Consider the following 18,537-nt stretch of genomic DNA (forward strand, 5'->3'; position numbering starts at 1 on the left):
ACTAGGAATGAAGACGCCGGCCGGCGAGGGGGGGCGATGAGCGGAGCCCCGGCCGGCGTGTTGCTGGAGCCTTGGAGCAGGTAAGTGTCTGTTTATTAAAAGCCAGCAGCTACATTTTTTGTAGCTGCTGACTTTTAATAAACTTAAAAAAAGGCTGGAACACCCCTTTAATAACAGCATTCTATTCTTTTTTGTTCCATCCCAAAGCAGGAGGTCGTGGGCCACATCAGAGGGCTCCGCGGGCCACATGTTGCCCCCGGGCCCCTTGTTGGTCACCCCTGCAATACAGTATCTATTCCGGAATCCTGGAGGCAGTTTCAGTTTCAATAAAACCTCTGTAGTGTTTCTGTTTTTTTAGCTGTGCAGGCAGCATCAATTAGTGCCAACATAGTGAAAGGTATGTCTTTTATCTGGTTAGCACACACATCATCATATAATATTTAACTGTATATGCAGGCCTATTTTTGTGGGTAGAAAATACCATCCACGGAGAATAATCTGCTTCTGTCTCATTATCTTGTCAGTTTAAATCCTTTAAAATCATGCAAGCTTGCAACCATTCAACAAACAATATATTAGCTTGAATTATAAATACTACTTATGTATGTCCTCAATAAAAACTGCAGAGGTGATCATATACCACCAAAAGAAAGCTCCATTTGTGGGAAAAAAAGGACGTCAATTTTGTTTGGGTGCATCGTCGCACGACCACGCAATTATAAGTTAAAGCGACGCAGTGCCGAATCGCAAAAAATGGCCCAGGCATTGGGCAGCCAGTTCTTCCGGGGCTGAAGTGGTTATTCAAGTTTTGAGTTCTCATTAAAGGGAAAGTGCACTTTTTAAATGACAAGGACATGGTAGCATTTCAAAAATGGGGGGCATCAACAAAAAGGGGGGGGGGGAGAGAACAATCTAAAAGAAATATTGTTAACCGCTGTTCTTTGCCATTCCTTATTGACTCTGTTCTGTGCTCTTTTTCATTTTTTTTTCTGGCAAGAGCCATCTTACACAATGACCAAGGCTAGTGAACAGGCAGACATAGCTAAAGGTGAATTTCCACTTTTTTTTTACAAAGCCAAGCGATCTCCAAACTGTGGCCCGCAGGCTGAATGAGGCCTTTTCCTAGCCTTTATCCAGTTCTTGGGGCACTTTTCCTCTCGATATGAGGTGGTATTCCTTTCACTGACTCCAACAGTGGGGCACTATTTCCCCCACTAATACTAATGATGGAGCACTATTCTTTCCACTAACACCAATGATGGGGCACTATTCCTCCCACTGATACCAATGATGGGGTAATCATTTTACTCCCACTGACCACCAAGCATGAGGTATTGTTTACTCCCTCTGATCATGTCAGGACTTTTTGAATTCCCACTGGCCACAGTCAGGCCCACCTAATGTTTGAAGGCCGTGCTATGCATTTTAAGAAAGTTTATTTAAGCATTGAGAATCGCAGATTTTTAAATTGTTAGAAGTTGGGTGAGCGCAAAATGTATTTGGTATAATTAAAGGAGTTGTAAAGTCTCATGGTTTTTCACCTTAATGTATTCTATGTGTAGTGGACTCCCCGACTTTCAAGGCCTGATGGTGACCCCCAGAGCCAGGGAGAACTGACATTCCTCCTTAGGGTGTAGGTTACTAGGCATAGTGGGTGCGGTGCAAGATGGAAAGATTAACCTTTGCCGCCAGTCACTTTTTGTAAATATGAACAAAGATTTTATTTCTCTAAACAGGAATGGTGGGGAGAGAGAGTTAGGGCACAGGACACCCTTAGGCAAATGCAATAGCAATTAGGCAAACTCTCAAAAATAGAACTAGGCAAACAGCAATACAGATAAAGGGCCTTTAAAGAGGAAGTAAAACCCTGATGGGTTTTACTTCCTCTATCTTTCCCTGCAAAGGTAAAGCATAATTGCATCGCATAGTAACCCATTACGTGACAGTAGAAGCCCGCGATGTCACCGTCTTCCACGCTGGCAGCGAGCATCCATTCTTCACCCCTCTTCTTCCGAGGGGCCACGAACTCCGGCTTTCTGACTGGCCGAAGTCGCGTGATGTCACTTCATGGCATGACCCCTGGCTTAAAACGGAACAGCGTGCCCTTTCAAGATGGCGCATGCGCCGTTGAAGTCGTCGCTCTGGGAAATTGTAAATATCTCAGAGACTGTGTAGGTCTCAGAGATATTGCAAGCACCTACAGGTAAGCCTTAATCTAGGCTTACCTGTAGGTGCAAGTTGTCCCTGGGGGTTTACTTCCTCTTTAAGCTGAATGCATCAATCTGTATCTTGTAGCAACTACTGTCTCCTATAGCAACAACTTCTCTCACAGTATCCTACTGTAGATCTTCCAGTTTAACTCACAGTATCCCACTGTAGATCCTCAAGCTCAGCTCGCCGTCTCTCATGCCCCGTACACACGGGCGGTTTTCCCGACGGAATACCTCTCAAACCTGCCTTTCACACACACGGTCACACAAACGTTCGGTGAACTTTTGACTGCCAAGACTGCAGTGACGTAAAAGACTATGATGAGCCAAGAAAATTAAGTTCTATGCTTCTGAGCATGCGTCGACTTGTTTCCGAGCATGCATGTTTTTTTTGTGCGTTGAAATTGCATACAGACAAGCGTTTTCCCGATTTTGTGATGTGCCCTGATGTGCTGTGCATATGGGGGGGCGGCATTGAAGGACCCGGTCTTGGGGCGGCAAAGGGAGTAAATCCGTGCCTGCTCATGTGTACGGGGCATTACTAGACTTCTTGGACTCTCAGCTACTGCTGGAGCCCTCAAGCTTCACCCACAACTAACCGATGTACTTATCTTAAAGCTTTACTTACAGCTACCTGCCGTACTCCTTCAAGCTTTACTTACAGCTACCCACTGTCTTCCTGGATGAGTCTCCACTAAAGCTTTCCCACTTACGCCACCGTCCCCAGTTAGTGAAGCGTCTTCTCTGGTACTCCTTCAGAACTTCATCCCTTCCAAACTTGCTTTTGGTAACAGGAGTGGCCGTTCCTCCGGCAGTTGTTCTCCCTTACCACCGGCAACGAACAGGCTCCCCTCGGGCTGAGCCTCTAACACACGCAATTTCATCCCAGGCTTCAGGCTTAACCTTTGCTGCTCCTCCATTGCGGAACCCTTACTGGATAGGCCTCACTTAGACCTAGCAGCCAGAAGTTCAGTTGCTGTAGATTTGAGGGGGACATGCAAGGAAAATAAAAAAACAGCATTTTAGCTTGCACATTATTGGATGATAAAATCAGCAGAGCTTCCCCTCATTTCAGATCTTCCCCTTAGATCTACAGCAACTGCACTTCCAAGTGCACTTTCAGGTGCACTTGTAGTGCAAAGTGGATTTGCCTTTCAGAAATAACCCCTACTGGTGATACAATACCACAAAAAGAAAGTTCTATTCATGGGAAAAAAATGACATCAATTTTATTTGGGTAGAGCATGCAATTGTCAGGTAAAGAAACGCAGTGCCATATTGCAAAAAATGGCCTGGTCATTAAGGGGGTAAATCTTACCTTAAATTACAGCTTTGTTTTAAAAGGTCTATACAAAATAAAAGTGTGATGAAATACAACATGGCTATACGTTTTGTACAAAGGCCCAAACGAACAAGAGTGTTAATCAAGGCATCAAGTAGGAATGGCACTGTATATAGATTTTAATTGTTTAGAACAGGGGTCTCCAAACTTTTCAAACAAAAGGCCAGTTTATTGTCCTTAAGACTTTAGCGGGGCCAGAATGTGCCTGGGGGGGTACAAAATGTCCTAGCTCTGGCATCAGTGAGAATAACTATGGACTCAGGGATGGTGGACAATAGGGGTAGGAATAGTGCCCCTAATTATTAGAAGGGATAGTATCCCATCATTGGTATTGGTGGAAGAAATAGTGCTCCATTGTTGGTATCAGTGGGAGGAATAGTGCCCCAAGGACCGGATAAAGGCTAGCAAAGGGCTACATTTGGCCCTCGGTTTGGACACCCCTGGTTAGATACATACAGTATGTGAGTATAGCAGCACTGGAAATAACTTGTCTATAAAAGTCAGAAAAGACAGACACAAGTAGAGATGTTAATTAAGGATGTAACAGAAAGCGGAAAACACCCTGATCAAAGAAGACAATCTTAAAAAAGGCATAGTCTCACCCCATTCCATAAAAGAAGAGAGCATTGGTGTACTAGGAAATATGTCGTGTTGTTAAAGATAATTATTTTATACATTTGACCATTGTACCCTTTTACAAGCAATTTATTTCCTTTGTTATTTCAAGCGCTAATTGCTGTGGTTGTTTCACCTTGTAATACTTTGTGTTGAGCCTTTCCTTTTCAGCTTTGCTAAGTGGATAAACTTAGATACAATCTTTTTTTTCTAGCATGTCTTCAACAAAATACATCTTCAGAAGGACTCAAAATCTTGGATCAAGGGATTACTGTTTTACAAACAGCTTTAATACCGTAATGCAACATTGGTGCGATTACGGGAGCAAAAGAAGGTGAGCATACACTGTTTTACCTTGAATTTAATATAAGTATACAGATACGGTTAGAGGTTCTGTATTACTATTTTCTAAATTTGCTATACCTTCATATGGTGCACCATCCACATGACACAGAAGAGGAGGTCAGTCGTACTAGTCTTGCAGTAGTGGCTCCGTCTGCAGCCTTCCACCCGCCGGCACTTAGGACTTCGCCATTGTCAGGTAAATGGTAGCTGCTCCTCTGAAGTGTGTCACTTTGTACTAGGAAGGGGGCAAAACTGTGCTGGCGAGGGGTTAGGGTCTTAGGGTTAGGAGTTTGAGCTCTGCACTGGTGTGGGGGACTGATGGGAGATCACTGTGCTGGGTGTTTGGGGGAGAGCTCTTTACTGGTGGGAGGATCATTTTTGTTTGTACATTAGCCTGTGCAATATGCACTCCTTAGCCCTGCGCCTTGTTTAGTATGCACTCATTAGCCCCATGCCCTGTATCGTACGCACTCCTGAACCCTGCTCCCTGTGCTGATATGCACTCCTGAGTCCTACACTCCTTGGAGAACTACTACCGTTTGAAGTATTTGTTTCAGCACTATTCTGGGCAAAGGACTTATCTACTGCTCCCAACTTCCCTTTGGGGTATAATGTTAATGGAGCAATATTAACCTACACAGAGGTCTCAGCACTGCCCACTCTATTCAAATTTAAAAAACAGTTTGGAGTTTACATACTGTACATGCAATTAAAATTCTGCTCTTTGTATACTAATGTGTGCTAAAATGTCTGCTACTTATGTTGTAAAACTGATAGCAACAGCATTATCACTAGCCTTTAAAGCAATACAAAAACAAAAAAATGTAATGTATTGCAGTTTACCAATCCTTAACTGTTGTGGCTGCAATCGTTTTATTTTTCTATTTTATTTTCCCTTAATTATCACCTAGTTATCCAGCAATTATGTCTGTTATTTTTCAATTTCCTTTAACCACTAGCCGACCAGCCGCCGCAGTTATACGGCAGCAGGTCGGCTCGGCTGCACAAAATCACGTAGGTATACGCAATTTCGCATTCCAGCCGTTAGGGGCGCATGCCCCCTGCTCGCCCCTGGTGCCGACGCACGTGATCACCGCCGGGCACCCACGATCGCTCGTTACAGAGCGAGAACTGGGAGCTGTGTGTGTAAACACACAGCTCCCGGTCCTGTCAGGGGGAGAAATGAGCAATCTGTCATTTCCCCTAGTCAGTCCCACCCCCCCTTCAGTTAGAACACACCTAGGGAACATAATTAGCCCCTTCCTCGCCCCCTAGTGTTAACCCCTTCCCTGCCAGTGAAATCTTTACAGTAATCAATGCATTTTTATAGCACTGATCGCTATAAAAATGCCAATGGTCCCAAAAAATGTGTCAAAAGTGTCCGAAATGTCCGCCATAAGGTCACAGTACCGAAAAAAATCACTGATCGCCGCCATTACTAGTGAAAAAAAAATATTAATAAAAATGCCATAAAACTATCCCCTATTTTGTAGACGCTATAACTTTTGCGCAAACCAATCAATAAACGCTTATTGCAATTTTTTTTTTACGAAAAATATGTAGAAGAATACGTATCGGCCTAAACTGAGGAAAAAAATTTTTTTTTTATATATATTTTTGGGGGATATTTATTACAGCAAAAAGTATTATTCATTTTTTTCAAAATTGTCGCTCTTTTTTTGTTTATAGCGCAAAAAATAAAAACCGCAGAGGTGATCAAATACCACCAAAAGAAAGCTCTATTTGTGGGGAAAAAAGGACGCCAATTTTGTTTGGGAGCCACGTCGCACGACTGCGCAATTGTCAGTTAAAGCGACGCAGTGCCGAATCGCAAAAAGTGGCCCAGTCATTGACCAGCAAAATGGTCCGGGGCTGAAGTGGTTAAAGTGCAACTTCACCTTAAAGAGGACGTTCTGTTTATACCCCCCTTCTTTTGGAATATTTGGGTACCTGGTTTTGGACAGGCACCCACTATCACTTCTAGTTGGATCACCTAGATGCTTCCACTAGAAGTTCTTTACAGCATTTGTAGCTGCTGATTTTTTTTCAAAGGGTGAAGAATCTCTTTAATTGACCAAGCTGTTCAGCAAAAGTGGCAGTCTAAAGCCGCATACACACGATCGGAATTTCCGATGGAATAAAATCCAATGCAATTTTCCGTCGGAATTACGATAAAGCTGACTTCCATCAGTCTTGCATACACACATCAGAATAAATTCCGACCGTCGACTTGATTCTGAGCATGCATGGTTTTTTTCTCTGTCGGAGTTGCACACAGATGATAGGAATTTCCTATCGTTTTTTTTCTCATCGGAAAAAAATTAAAACATGTTCTATTTTTAAACACCAATGGAAAAAAGTCCGATGGGGCCCACACACAATCGGAATTTCCGATGAAAAAAGTCCATCTGACTTTTTTCATCAGACATTCTGATCGTGTGTACGCGGCAAAAGAGTTTGACACAGGGGTGGTTTCATGGGTCAGCTTTTTATTCCAGCTGTTATCCCAAAAGGAAAGCAGGACTGGTGCTGTTACAGTGGTACCTCGGATTACGAGCAAAATCCGTTCCAGGAGAATGCTCGTAATCCAAAGTACTCGCATATCAAAGCGAGTTTCCCCATTGAAGTCAATGGAAACTAAAATAATTTGTTTCACATTGAATTCAATGGCATGCAATACCGCATGCAGGCAGAGGCGGGGGGAGAGGGAGAGCCTCGGAAACAGCCGGAAAGGCCCGAGGACAGCTCGGCTGACCTTGGCAAACCTCAGAAAGGCTTGGGAACTGAGTATTTATGAGTCTTTCCGAGCATTTTCGAACGGTACCGATCGTCGCCGCTCGGCTCTGGCGCCCCCCCACCTCAGGCCAAATGTGGTACTGCACACCGCTTTGGCCTGAATCCTGCTCGTTTTGCGAGACAACACTTACAAACCGAGTTAGGGTTTTTCAAAATACAGTGCTCGTTAACCGCGTTACTCGCAATTCGAGGTTCCACTGTACTTAAAAACATTAACTAGAATTCAGATTAAAGTGTAGATAGAGCAATTTTTTATTTTTTTTTGTTCAGCTGGCTGGCTGAATTAAAAAACAACAACAGTGTATAGTCAGCTTTAGACATAAATTGTGTCACTGGCTCCATCACCAGGTGAAAACAAAGGAAAAAAAAGCCACCACATATAAGGATTGTTTTTGTGTTTAATCTTCCCTAATATCTGAATAAACTATGGTAATAAAGGATACATAAACAATTTAATTAAAATAGTTCTGGATAAAAGGGGATACAGTGATACCTCGGTTTGTGAGTAACGCGGTATACGAGCGTTTCGCAAGACCAGCTATATATTTTTTTATATCCTGACTTGATTTGCAAGCGATGTCTCGCAAGACAAGCAGGACTCAAGCCACTGGTGTATGTATTACCGTATGTGGCCAGAGGTCCAGGAGCGCTGGAGAACTAGGAGACGCTCAGAGATGCTCGGAGACACTCAGTGACACTCCCAGCTGGGTGAAACCTACGTCGGAGCACCCGAAAGTGTCAACAGTTCCTGAGCGTCTCAGAGCTTCACTAGTGCCCCCACACCTCTGGTCACATACAGTACTGCATACACCAGCAGTGGTTGTGGAAGAAATCATCTGAGTTTCTATTTTTTCTTATGGGGAAACCCACTTTGATATACGAGTGCTTTGGATTACAAGCATGCTTCTGGAAAAAATTATAATTAGTTCTGCTTTAAACAGGTTCCCTGACACTCAGAAATTCTTAATGTGAGAATACGTTTGTAATGCCGCATACACACGATCGGAATTTTCAACAAGAAAAGTTCGATGTAAGCTTTTGGTCGAAAATTCCGACTGTGTATAGGCCCCATCTGACTTTTTCTGTCGGAATTTCCGACAGCAAAAATTTGAGCGCTGGTTCTCAAATTTTTAGACGGGAAAAGTTCTTGTCGGAAATTCCGATCTGACGCACAAAAAAACATGCATGCTCGGAATCAAGTCACGCATGCTCGAAATCGATGAACTTAATTTTTCTAGGCTCATCGTAGTGTTGTACGTAACTGCGTTCTTGACGGTGGTAATTTTGTGTGACCGTGTGTATGCAACACAAGTTTGAGGCAGAATTCCGTTGGGTTTCTTGATGGAATTTTTCGATCGTGTGTATGCGGCATAAGACTGCTCATTTTAAAAGAAACCTATCAAGACTAAAATATAGGAACTGCTGTTGGTGACCTGTTTTTAAAGGTGCATGATCAACATCTGTCATCCTGAACATGTCTTTACTACTTGGTGAGTCATTGACCTAGAAGAAGTATGTACATACAATATCATGTATGCAACTTCTTGTTCTGGGTCCACCACTAGCTAAATTGTGAAGCAAGGGTTAGGATAGCAGATTTGAAATATGCACCGTGAAAAAAACAATAACAGGTCGTATTCTGTATTCTTCTCCTGACAGATTCCCTTTTTATACACCGAAATGCAAGTCAAGCCCAACCACTGGGGTTCAGGCAGTAGTTGTAGTACGACTTTGGACATGTGAAACCAAAGGTCTTGGCTTAACATATAAGATCACAATTTCACAGGTTCAGAAAACGATTCCTTTCATTTTATTTTCAGACGTCTAATACAAGTCTGTGGGGCGTACGCAGCGTATCCTTGCAGATTACTCCATGTTGTGGGTGGGGCTACCTTGCCCTGCACATGGGAGTACCTTTCATGTGTATGCACACTCATTAATGCTTGGAACCAGGCAGGGATGTTCATGTAAGAATCAAACTTTATGGTGGATCCCTGGCTTATAGATGAGCTGTAGACAATGTGCAGCAGTAAAAGTACAGAGTCCTTCTGTCAAAGTGCTGTCCTGTGACACTACGCACCTTCCTTGTTGTATATTGCATTTAGGAGGGACACCGCAGAGTCTATGCCCTCTCCACCAGTCCAGCATACCATTATCTCCTTACTCCCAGTGACAGAATGAGGTCCCGCCATGCACCTAGCGCAGACCTCATGCATGCACTTAATTAACTCCTTCCACTCTCCTGTACAATGCGGCCACGTACACAAGGTCTCCATACCGTGGGTTCGGTCCCAGTTACTTTAGAGAAACTAACAGCTATGGAGAGAACCAGAACATTCATCCTGTCGCTACCGAAGACCGGTCACCTACACCCAGGTAGAGCGCTGCGTGACTGGCTGCAATGTACCTCGCACTAGTTAATGGTTACCAGTAGCGACTGCATTCTTCCACCTACTTGTCTTGCTGCGTTAACCTTTTATGGTAGCTTTTCTTCTTAACCCATCTGTGCTTTACTGACTCTGTTCTTTCTTACACCAGAAACCATCATACACCCCTCTGAATGACTTCAGGCTGAAAACATTACTGTAACTTCTTATGGCAAAACAGATAATGTGCCTAACTAAGTCCCAAGCTTAAATTGGCTAACAGAGGTGGCTGCCCAGACATACCTTTACAGGCGCTAGTCCAAAGCTGGCAATCCCCAATGGCTGGTAGTGTTCACCGAAACATCCGCATATTGTGTTGAATACATGCTGATTCTTAAGCCGCGTAGATGCGACCATTTTCATGTCATGGAAAAAAACGATGTTTTTCTCAAAGTGATTCTTCTCAAGCCTGCCTTGCATACACACAATCGTGAAAAAAAATGCTCGAGCAAAGCGCGGTGACGTACAACACGTATGACGGCACTATAAAGGTGAAGTTCCATTCGAATGGCGACACCCTTTGGGCTGATTATGCAAATTTTCCCCATCGTTAAAGCTTAAACACAACCGTTTTTCACGACGTGAAAAACGACGAGAAAAAATAGGAGCATGTTCTAAATTTTTAATGCCCATTTTTTATGTTGAGAAAAATGCTCTGGAGCCTACACATGGTCATTTTTAATGACCAATTAAAAAAATGGCATTTTTCTCGTCATGAAAAATGGTTCCCGAGTTCCATGTGCTGTTATGTTTCTTCGTTCTCAAGCTCCTGCCGCACTGGGTCTGGGTCTTTTTCAAGAAAAGTGATTGGTAAGAGCTGCCCACCCTCCCACCCCTTTTCATATGGTATGTCACAGCTTGCTGCAGTTTTTTGACCTTGCCAGCATAAAATGTCTGTAATGGGTTATGCCCTTGATGGAAATCGGAAGTAGGCGGCCTGTCCGGCACTTATGGTAAGGACAGGCCCCCTCCCCTTTGGAATTGTGTGCTCACAGTACAACTGTGACTGGCACTGGTTGAAAAGTGTTCACATGTTATGTTTGGATTTAATAAAGCTGTGGCCTTGCCCTTTCCAACCTAAATGGTTGTAAGTGTTTTTATTTAACAGGGTGAAGGGGCAAGGGGGAAAGTTTTTTACTATACATTTATGTTACAGTTAATTGCGCCTGGGCTCATTTCGACTCAGCAGTCATATGCCTGGAAACTGCGGCGCAAAAAATGTAACCCTTTCAAGCCAACAACCTGACTAGTACAGAAAACTCACACTGTAGGTAACCTGTCTGCAAGGTTTACATAGCAAGTAATTAGTTGTCTTTACACAGATATGGCAGAGCACATTATGGTACAGCTCACATATAGGCATTTTTGTAAGGATTAGTAAACATCCTGCTTAATGCATTTTCCATCAGTTGCAGTTTCCAGTAAATGCATCCTCCATACCGCATCAAAAATGTCCTAAACTGCTTATGAGAACATCTTTTTGAGATTTGTCTGCAGTAAAAAGTACACACAGTTTAGTATAACAGATGCTATGGGAGTCCCTAAGTGGCTACAGCTCCAGGGTTATCTAGCAACTCAATTCCCAGGACTGTTGCTTGTTGTCAAGTCATCAGGGACAAACTTCCTAGAACAACATGCTGTATACTCAAACGCGCCACCCTGTATCATCCAAGATTCACCTCCCGATGCTGATTATAGCATAGCAACCCCAACTCCATCAGTTCACAATCTTCCCTATATGGTTTAAAACTAGTTGTACATCTCCAGGTTGCTTATGTGACTACAAACTGCTATGGACTTATTGCCCAAATGTTAAATTATTCCTCGCAAGGGGGCTACGCCTGCAATGCAAGAGTTAATAGCTTGTTTTGTCTAGGCGAAAAGAGAAATAGTTTTACTTACCTGATCCTACTCTCCTTTTGGCAGACGGCAATCTCCGATACGTTACGCCGCTCTAACTTTAGGCGCAAGTTCTTTATTCAGAAAGAACTTGCGCCCTTCGTTACGGCGGTGTAACGTATGTGTTGCGGCGTAAGGCCGCGTAATTCAAATGTGAAAGGGGGGGCGTGTTTTATGTTAATGTGTGATGACCTGACGTGATTGATGTTTTTTACGAATGGCGCATGCGCCGTCCGTGTACATATCCCAGTGTGCATTGCTCTAAATGACGTCGCAAGGACGTCATTGGTTTAGACGTGAACGTAAATTACGTCCAGCCGTATTCGCGAACGACTTACGCAAACAACGTAAAATTTCAAAACTCGGCGCGGGAACGACGGCCATACTTAACATTAGCTACCCCTCATATAGCAGGGGTAACTATACGCCGGAAAAAGCCGAACGCAAACGACGTAAAAAAAAAGCGCCGGGCGGTCGTTCGTTTCTGAATCGGCGTAAATCTTAATTTGCATATTCCTCGCGTAAAAATACGGAAGCGCCACCTAGCGGCCAGTCTGGAATTGCAGCCTAAGATCCGACAGTGTAAAACACTTACACCTGGTTCTCTGAATCAGCTGCATAGATACGACTGTCGGAACTCAGAGATACGATGGCGTATCAGGAGATACGCCGTCGTATCTCTTTCTGAATCCGGCCCAATGATTACTGCTAGCGGTTATAGCTGCCGACAGTGATTGAATTAAAAAAATCTGACAGCCTGCCCATAGATGGATCAAATCTTTTCCGGTCCCTGCTAAACAGGCCGAGATTCGAATCATGTATGGATGGCCGATGAAAAGTAGTTAGTTGGCAAGAAAATGTACAAACATTATGTGTGTTTTGCATCGTTTTTAGACACACCCATTGAAGTTTATTGGGGCTAAAATGCTTGATTCTATCCTAAAAGAAGTTGTACAGCGATGATCTGGAAGCAACTGACTGTAATAGAAATCCTAGTGTTGAACGTTGGAGCTCTTCCAGTGAAGCTTCCAATCACTCGCATAGTCAGGTGTGCACAGAGCTTTATGGGATAGAGATTTGTCGAAAACCTTTAACCATTCCCTGCTCTATCCAAAACTGGTAAAAAGTTTTGGCTTAAGGCGATCGGATATTTTGACAATTGTGTGATGGACGTGTTTTGTTGGATAATCCGACCGTCTGTATGCTCCATCTGACAACTGTTGTTGGAATTTTCGACAACAAATGTTGGATGGTCATGCTCTCAAATTGTCCGACAACAAATGTGTTCCGTTGGATTATCCGATTGTGTGTACACAAGTCTGTCAGACTAAAATTCAAAGTACAAACACTCATGCTCCGAACCAATGCTAACCATAAGACAACATTAGCAAAAGTTGCCCAAAGGGTGGCGCTAAAGAGCAGAAAAAACACGTAGTTTCATGAATGTTGGCTGCTGTCTGTGTGCAGAACACGTTCATGGCCAACACCCTTCGGAAAAAAATCGGATTTGTCCGATGGAAATCCGATCGTGTGTATGAGGTTTTAAAAAGGCTCCGTTCGCATGGGGCAGATTTGTCTGAGCGGAATCTGCCTGCTCAGCGGGGATCTCTCCTCTGATCACTGCTGAGCAGGCAGATGACAGGTCCGTGTCTGCTCCGCTGTGCAGAGTGGACAAGGATAGAGCCCGCTCTCCTCTATGGGGCGGTCAGATGAAAATGTATGTTTGTTTTCATCCGATCTGACCCGCTGGATGGATGGCGAACATATTGCCATGCATCTGTTTTCAGTGGATTTTGTCAGATCAGATGCCTGGCGGGTGTCCGCTGAGATCCGCCACCCTATAGAGCAGTGGTCCCCAACCTTTTTGGCATAGAGGACCGGCTGCGTGGAAGAAAATTGCGCCAAGGACCGGGGGGGGGGTTTCACGATATTTCGCGGGCAATGGCTGGTGTTAGCGCTTCAATCATCACGGCACCATGCTTGATAGGGTGTAAGGATGATTGAAGCCCATTATTTCTATTATCACATTGTAGTAATAAATGAAATAGTTTGACTCACCATAATGTAGAATCAGTTGGAGCCCTGAGCGTGTCCCCTGCCACTGTTGTCTGCCACCAGATGTGGATAGTCACTTGCCACGTTGCCTGTCACCAGATGCGGAGTGAGTGGAGCTCCCCTTATGGTATGTCAGGCAGACAGCTGATGTGGTGAACTACAAGTCCCAGCACACTTCACCTGTACTCCCACAAACAGCTCACCTGTCACTGACAACGTCACATCTCTGTGGGATCGCCCCTCTGGATGTAGAAGGGTGTCTCCCTCCTCATGCTGCAGCCGGTCTCACCTGGCAGAGGGAGAGTCCTGGGACTCCTTAGGCTGTTACTCTCTGGCTCCACTCTTCTGCCATTCCCGATTAACTATTCGGGGAGGGGGTACAGGCAATCTGCTCCTCTGAACAAGGAAATGTTTTTACACAGCGTGGAGCCGCAGGATAGCTTTGAGGTGGGGGGGCGGAGAGAGATATCATCTCTGCTTGCCCGCCCGCTCATTTGTTTCTTCAAGCACCCAGCGCTCTCATGCCAGCAGCCCAGTATGTCTCATGCCGGCCGCCTGCACCCGTGGCCCGGCTGCAGAAGAGCCGCGGCCCGGTGGTGGGCCGGGGACCGGGGGTTCACGACTCCTGCTATAGAGGACAAAGGGTGGCCCGATCAGTTTCATCTTAAGAATGGACAGGTGGACCCGATCGGTCCGCTGGTGTAAAAGGGGCCAAATACTTTAAGGGTTAATGAGTTTCCTAATTTTAAACATTTAAGGGCCATGATGGATGATCTTGTAAAGGGTTTCTCACCATCACATTTTTTGGATGTAAATCTGCAGTGTGGTGGCACGCACACAAAACCACATGGCAGACAATCATTCTATGTATAAGAACCAAACCATATATGGATGACAAAACATACACAAGAATATGCCTATGATGTGCTGGTCCTCTATAAATGTCCCATCATGAGGATGTTAAAGCTGTGACACTATTCCAATTTTCTCAAAGCATATTTGAATGTTTTCAATATACTAAACACAGCAAACAAATTACAAGTATCTTTGCTCGAAGCATAAATGTAACATTTTAAAAAGAAAAGACCCAACTACATCGCTTCAGGCTACATTCACACCTACGTTTTTCTGTATCACGAGTTTCTGAAAAAAACACGCTAAAAACACAGCAAAACATGCAATTATTTCTTAATGGTACTCAAAACGTGGGTAGCAAAAAGCACAGCAATATGCAGAATGCTCTTGGCGTAGGTACATGAGCTACTTTGGCACTTCCTTCACACGTAGGCCAGCGCATTCAAGTAAATTGGCTGCCCTATGCTGTTGCAAAACAAAAGCGTCAAACAACGCACTAAATAAAGACGTGTTGCACAGGTGTGAATGCGGGGATATGATTAATGAAAAGCTCTAATGCATTTTAAATAACACTCATTAAGATTTTCTAAATGTGTGGATCCTATAGATCACCCATGAACCTAGTATAGTAGACTTTACCTCCCTCACTGTCTTGTGACCACAGTTTATTCCCATGAGCCCTTGCATCCAGCACTGGGCGTGCCACCTACCCTGTCATGTCATCCCCCTTTCCCCACCACTCCCTACTGCCTATGCTTTACTTCTGTTATCCCATTCTACCTTACTTCCTCTCTTTTCAGTACTTCAAGTTGTCTACTATGTTCACATATAGTATCGCCCTTCTACCTAATTTGGAGCGAGATGGTTCGTATCTCACAAGCTTGCTTTTACAATCAGGAGGCATTAGAAGCATCACAATCCTATGATCAGGCCTCATAACTTTTGATAACTTAACTGCTTGAAAGCTTAACATGCACCTATCCCATTTCAGCCACTGCTGGAGTATGCACAAATTCACAAAGATTCTACAGCAGCCTTTCTAAAACTTTTTACCCCAGAGGAACATAATTTTCAGGTCTCAGGGAACCCTAACTAATTGACCAACTCATCAGGGGTCAATAAGAAAAATTAGCAATATATTGGTGGCCAGTAAGAGCAACGCAGCCCTTACAGTGGTGTTCAGAATGCCACCCTTACAGATATTAAAGCGGTGTTCCGGCCTTGAAAAAATAAATTTAAATCCAGCATCTACACATACTGCAGCTCCTGGCTTTTAATAAATGAACACATACCTGTCATGGAGTCCAGCAATGTCGGCACCAGCAGCTGATGTTTACTTCAGCTGTCGGGTGCTCCGCTGCCATTGAGGGTAGGGGAACCCGGCAGTGTAGCCTTTCGGCATCACGCCGGGAACCCGACTGCGCATGCGTGAGGCCCCGCTTCTCTCTTCTATTGCCCCGGCGGCCATGGGAGAAAAAGGGACCCCCGCGGTGATGTCACAGCTCCGTGGCAAAGACTCCCGGAAGTGGGAAACAATACCTGTCATAGACAGGTATCCCGTCCCCCCTCCCCCCGAAAGGTGCCAATTGTGGCACCGAAGGGGGGGGAGGAATAAGATAAGCGGAATTTCCACTTTTGGGTGAAACTCTGGTATAAAAATTGGTGTCATGCTGCTGGCTTTGCTAAGTGGCACTGCTCTTGAAACTTTGCAGGCACCATCAAATAGGTGGTCAATCGGCCAAAGTTTAAAAAACCCCTAGCAGTATCTAAAGGACCCCTAGGGTTCTACAGACCCCTATTTGAAAATGGCTGTTCTATAGGATGTGCATAGTACAGGGAGATAAAACATAGAGTAGGAAGAGTTACACTTACTCCTTGTTTTTTGTTTTTTTGTTTTTTGCTGTTGTCTGTGTCCCACTTAGGGGATTTTCCTGCACTTCCTGTCCTAGGGATGCAATAGGAAGCAAGTAAAAAAAAAAATCCAAAGTGGATGGACATCTCACTAGAACAAGCGATCTCATTGTATTTTCCCTTTATTCCTGTTCTGATGACAACTGTAAAATTGAGGATTATTCATCACTTTCTACTGCAGTGAAAATGGTCACTATGGAAAATTGAGAGGGTAAATCTGTCTAGTGGGACCATAGATTGCAATAAAAAACAGATAGCAGTTGTTTTCTACTATACCCCAAAAGTAAGATTTGGTTAGACATACACTTTAACACATTTGTTTTGGTCTGTGAGCTACAAGCCACCAACTTCCTACCAACCCTGGTTCCAGAAGACCACTGGTTTCAAACATGAAGGGTAATACGTTGTGCTAAGTATAACTTTTCTAACAGTAGTCCAAAAAGCTAAAGAACTGAAAAGTGTGCCAAAAAAAAGTTTTCAGAAGGACAAATATAGTCATCTGTGTTGCCTGTAGGTTTCTCACATCTGATCTTTCCTCCCATTACTGACTTCCCATGTCTTGTTCTGCACTATGTGTCTGTTTTTGGGTGGCCATCTTGGTATAGGCAGGGATTTGTTTCTTCCTATCTAAGCTGCTTCTTTATTCGATTGCTGGTTATGTAATGACTGATGGGGAAATATTCAAAAAGCAGAAGCAGATGTTCAAAAAAACAACATGGACCGAATGAATGATGAGCAGGGAGATTCTTGCATTAAAAAACATAAAAGTGTAGCACTAAACATATGAAGGTACATCTAGTGGTGATGAACACAGTGCAAAACAATATTTGAAACAATCAATGAACAAATATCTGTAAGGCATCGTACACACACGACCGAACAGGTCTGCTGAAACTGGTCCGCGGACCAGTTTCCGCGGACATGTTCGGTCGTGTGTAGGGCCGACCGGACCGGATTCCCGGCCTAGCGGACAGGTTTCCAGCGGACAAATGTTTCTTAGCATGCTAAGTAACATGTCCGCTGGAACCATGTCCGTCGGACATGTCCGATGCTCAGTACGACTCATCGGACATGTCTGCTTGGCCGAAATCCCTCGCATGCGTCGAAGTGATTCGACGCATTCGTGGAAGCATTGAACTTCCGGGGTCGCGTACGTCGCCGCGTCATCGTCGCCGTCACGTCGCTGCAACGTCGCCGCCACGTCACCGCGTATCCTGTCCGCGGGGAATTTAGTCTGATGGTGTGTACAGCCATCAAACCAAATGATCCCAGCGGACATGTCCGATGAAAACTGTCCGCGGACTGGATCCTCAGCTGCAGTTCCAACAAAACGCCTCACATACCGAACCAATACAAAGAGGGTATTCTGATAATAGGTGATTATGGGTAATAACCCAGGAGATGGCGGGAAGTAGAACCAGATAATTGTAGAAAAAATTAAAGTGGTTGTAAACCCTTATTTTTCCACTTTTACCTACAGGTAAGCCTATAATACGGCTTACCTGTAGGTATACAGAATATCTCCTAAACCTGTACGGTTTAGGAGATATTCCCCTCGCAATGCACCGCTGATTGCAGCGGCGCATGTGCAGGGGGGATCCACGGCGAAAGGACCGGCAGCCGCCGGACCTTGCCGCGTTTAAATATCCCACGCGCACGCGCGGGAGTGACGTCATCGCCGCTCCAGCCAATTACAGCGCTGGAGCGGCGATACCCAGAAGACACGCCGGAGCAAGATGACATCTCGCTCGGCGTGGACCAGGTAAGTGCTACACACCTCATTCCGAGGTAAGTATTTCATAATCAGCTAGTATGCGGTGCATACTAGCTGATTATGCCTTTTGCCTTGCAGGTTTAAAAAAAAAAAAAAAATTATATATGCGGTTTACAACCGCTTTAAGAAAAAAGAGACGGGCACATAGCGTAATACTGTATGATAAAGGTATTTAATGTAGATAGGAACACTTACATTGAGAAGTTAAAACAGCGCTTGTCAAAGTACTTAACGGCAACAGTGGAGTCACCCGATGCGTTTCGTAGCATAGTACATCGTCTGGGGATTCTTGCATTGCAGGTCCTCGCA

At 44.4% G+C, this 18,537-nt stretch overlaps 1 protein-coding gene and 1 long non-coding RNA gene across 3 annotated transcripts in view; one reads left to right on the forward strand and one right to left on the reverse strand.

Annotated features, from left to right (window-relative positions):
- The window catches only part of MAP1A (microtubule associated protein 1A), a 273,677-nt gene that overhangs the window by 31,725 nt on the left and 223,415 nt on the right, over positions 1 to 18,537 (reverse strand). The gene's annotated exons all lie outside the window — the stretch shown is intronic.
- Positions 1 to 18,537, forward strand: part of LOC120931262 — a 50,216-nt gene that overhangs the window by 26,920 nt on the left and 4,759 nt on the right. Inside the window, exon 2 of the long non-coding RNA XR_005747848.1 lies at positions 4,382 to 4,501. This is a non-coding gene — a long non-coding RNA (uncharacterized LOC120931262). The remainder of the gene's footprint in view (positions 1 to 4,381; positions 4,502 to 18,537) is intronic.

The sequence above is a fragment of the Rana temporaria genome, chromosome 3, assembly GCF_905171775.1.
Source record: "Rana temporaria chromosome 3, aRanTem1.1, whole genome shotgun sequence".
NCBI lineage: Eukaryota > Metazoa > Chordata > Amphibia > Anura > Ranidae > Rana > Rana temporaria.